The 3822-nt window shown below is 53.7% G+C and overlaps 1 pseudogene across 1 annotated transcript; it reads left to right on the top strand.

Annotated features, from left to right (window-relative positions):
• The first annotated feature begins 33 nt into the window (after window positions 1-33).
• LOC106002031 lies at window positions 34-3561 on the top strand (annotated as a pseudogene). Its single transcript, XR_001175888.1, has 2 exons — window positions 34-108; window positions 3012-3561. The product of XR_001175888.1 is annotated as a leucine zipper putative tumor suppressor 2 pseudogene (transcript).
• Window positions 3562-3822: the final 261 nt, after the last annotated feature.

Below are 3822 nucleotides of genomic sequence, written 5' to 3'. Positions count from 1 at the left end.
TCCCCCTCGGAGTGTGGCCGCGCGCGGGCTGGAGCGGGCTGGAGCGGGCGGCGCGCCTGTGGAACGCTCGGGGCGGCCCAGGGCTGAGCATGGAGCAACGCGGTGGAGGTGAGGGGGCTGGGGCTTGGGGGCGCCTCAACTTCTACACAATGCGGTCCCATAGGGAAGCGGCGTTCCACGAGCCCCCCTGCTTCATGAAAAGGGGGGTGGACTCTTGGGGGTCGGGGAAAGTGGGGGGGGGAAGCGGCTTCCTGTTGCGGAATAAGAACTCGTGATTCCAGGCTGGCCTCTGGAGTTTGGGGGAGAGACTTTCCCCAACTCTCCAGTTCCCCACCCTGAGGTCTGTGAGAGTTGGGACCTGGGCCAGGCTCCTTTCTGGCTCCGGCTGAGTCCCCCACTCCCCCTGCCCACCACGGGGGGAGGGGAGGGCTTTCCTGTACCAGAGTGATTCCTCAGGGAGTGCTGGGGAGAGCCAGGGGTTCCCTTTTCCCACAGCCACCAACGCATTCTCAAAATGGAGCCGCTTGCCCCTCCTCTCTCCCGGCTCTTGGAGCAGGAGCCAGAGCCTGGCAGGCTAGGCCTGGCCTTCCAGATGCCTTGTTCTCCAGGCCCAGCTTTATATCCGTCTGAATTTAGGGGCCCTTAGCCGAATTCAGCCACCACGGCTTCTGGGTTTCCCTCTAGCTCCTCCTGCCTGAGCTTCCAGGCCTCTCTTTGTCTCTTGTCTTTGGGTTCCTGTCTTTCCGAGAGTCTGTCTGCAGCTGCCCTTTTCCATTTGGCTCTCACTTTCTGTGCTCTCTAAAGTGCGTAAGAGTACCCAAGAATGCCAGCCCCTTCCCCTGTTTGCCCCATGCCCTGGAGTAGTGTTCCCTATCAGCTTTATTCAGAGCCAGGACCCCTTACAGAGGCCTGGGTACCCTACCCCAGGTCCCAGCAACTCCTCCCTCAGTCTGGATCTGCTTTTCTCAAGTGTCTTTTAACACTTGGGTGGACTGAATGGAAGTACAGGCAAAAAGGGGAACAGATGGGGCTCACCTGCCCATCCCCCAGAGTAAAAAAAAGCCAGCCTTCCACTCACCCAGGTGGCCTTGTATGCCTCTCAGCCCCCCCTTCTCCCATAAACACTTGTACGGATTCCTCCGTACATATTTGCACACACCTTCTGTTCACACACTGTGTAAGATATACATATCAGAGTTTACACATAAACTCACGTGCATGAATTTACTGTTACATTCACACTTTTTTTCCTTTTTTTTTTCTTTCTTTCTTTTTTTTGGGTCCGGTCGTGGGGCCTGAACTCTGGACCTGGGCACTGTCCCTCAGCTCTTCAGCTCAAGGCTAGCGCTCTACTACTTGAGCCACAGCGCCACTTCTGGCTTTTTTCTTTTTGCTTATTTGGTGCTGAGGAATCGAACCCAGAGCCTCATGCATGCAAGGCAAGTGCTCTACCACTGAGCCACCTTCCCAGCCCCTCTTTCCTTCTTTCTTTCTTTCTTTTCTTTTTGTTGGTTGTGGGGCTTGAACTCTGGGCCTGGGTGCTGTCCTTCACCTCTTCAGCTCAAGGCTAGCACTCCAGCCACAGAACCACTTCCTGTTTTCTGGTGGTTTATTGGAGATAAGAGTCTCATGGGCTTTCCTATTCCGGCTGGCTTTGAATGGCAATCCTCAGATCTCAGCCTCCTGAGTACTCAGCTAGGATTATAGGCATGAGCCGCCAATACCCGACTCACATTTTTTTTTTTAGTCATGGTCACCATCACACACAACAAATGTACTTAAAACATACATATCTAGAATTTTGTCATACTTTTTTTTAAAGCGATTGCTCCTTTACACATGGTCTTGTAAAATCTACACATCAGAATTCATGTGTATGTGTGTATGAATGTACTGGCACTTCTATCCCAACATGCATACACTCCCTCAGGCTTACACACACATTTTCATGTACATACACAGTGTTCATTTTCAGGCTCCTGCGCATATACTCACAAAGTACGTAAATGTACACAGTCCACTCCCATGAAATTCTCTGTCCACTTCTTGGCCCTTTCTCTGCATGATGACTTCAGCAGATGCCTAAGTCCTGGTCATCAGCTGCCTCAGAACTGGGAGGGAGTTCCGGGTGGAGGCCTGCTGTCCCTTTCCAGGAAGGCGCAAGGCCAGGGGAGGAGGAGCCCTCTTGTCTGAGATCCAAGCCAGTGAGATCTTGGAGCAGCTGCTGAGGTGGTGGTGGGCTCCTGCCTGCATCCCTTAGGGGCTACTCTGGGAAGCAGCCTTGCAGGGTGGTTTTACTGGAGGTCAGTAGCAGGTCAGGGCCTGTGCAGGCTCCTGCAGACCCAACTGATTGGGTGGGCAAAGCCAGGAATTGTCATGGAAACAAGCAGAAGCCTGAATCCTCTGAGAGACTGGAGACCCCCAAGGGCACTTAGGGGCTCCCTAAGAGCTGCGGTGTTCTTGTTGGGCCAGTTCCACCCTTGCCGCCTCTCTGTCTGGGAGAAACTGAGGCCCAGAAATTGGAGACAGAGCACTGCCTGGCCTCGGCTCTTTGTTCCCTAATTACCATCTGAGTTGGTGATTGCATCCCTAACATTACCTCTGCCCACCTAGACTGTCCTGTAATGAGGCTACCTGTCCCAAAAGAGTAGGGACCTGTGCTGGGAACCTGTAGCTAGGGCTCCCTGCGTAACCTGAGTCCTAACCTCTGTTGAGGGTGCAAGTTTGGGCTTGGGTCTGGGTCTCCACTGCCAAGTTGCCTTGAATAACTACCCAGGCTTCCATACCCTTATTACCTCTGCTTGGTGGAGTCAGTCCTCAGCCCTGTTCAGACCACAACTGGCCAGTGTGGTCTGGGGCCCAGAGAGAATTGAGATTCATGCCAGTCCCCTTGGAGGGGAATTTTTGAGAGGGATTGGGGCTTGTTACTGATGTTGGGGTGTTGGGCTTGGGGACAGGAGAGGTGTTTATATAGGTGGGACTCTTGACAACACTTCCCTCCCTGCTCATAGGTTGCCCCAGAGGCCCCTGGCCAGGCCTGAGCCGCTGCCACCATGGCCATTGTTCACACTCTGCCAGTCCCACTGGAGCCCACTCCTGAGGCTGCCACTGTCCCGCAAGCTCCAACCATGGGCAGCGTGAGCAGTCTCATCTCGGGCCGGCCCTGCCCGGGGGGACCAGCTCCTTCTCGCCACCACACCGCTCCTGGGCCCACATTCTTCCGCCAGCAGGATGGACTGCTACGGGGTGGCTATGAGGTGCAGGAGCCACTCTGCCCAGCCGTGCCTCCCAGAAAGACTGTCCCTGCCACAAGCTTCACTTACATCAATGAAGACTTTCGGACAGAGTCACCTCCTAGCCCCAGCAGTGACATTGAAGACACCCGAGAGCAGCGGGCACACAATGCCCACCTCCGGGGACCCCCACCCAAGCTCATCCCTGTCTCTGGAAAGCTGGAGAAGGTAAGGCCTGGCCCCTTTTGGGGGGACCTAGGTGGAACCAGTTGTTCCCTGGGAAACTGGAATTTGTAAGTTTATATACAGGAAAGATTATGGACTCTAGATTCACCAGCCCTGGGTTCTAATCCCCTATGTACCTCACACTGGCTGTGTGACCTCAGGGAAAACATTTAAACTATCTAAGCCCCCCCCCTTTTTTTTTGTATATAGTCATAAGAGTAGGCTAGCCTCTGTAGGCTAGTATTGAGAATTAAATAATCACGCTTAGCATAGTACTAGTACCTAGCAAGTACTCAGTAAATATTAGTAGCTTAAATTATTACAACACTGGAGCTTGAACTCAGGGCCTTGAGCTCTCCCTTAG

This window comes from Dipodomys ordii, unplaced genomic scaffold (assembly GCF_000151885.1).
Source record: "Dipodomys ordii isolate 6190 unplaced genomic scaffold, Dord_2.0 Scaffold2156, whole genome shotgun sequence".
Taxonomy (NCBI): domain Eukaryota; kingdom Metazoa; phylum Chordata; class Mammalia; order Rodentia; family Heteromyidae; genus Dipodomys; species Dipodomys ordii.
This window is presented reverse-complemented; position numbering and strand designations above follow the sequence as displayed.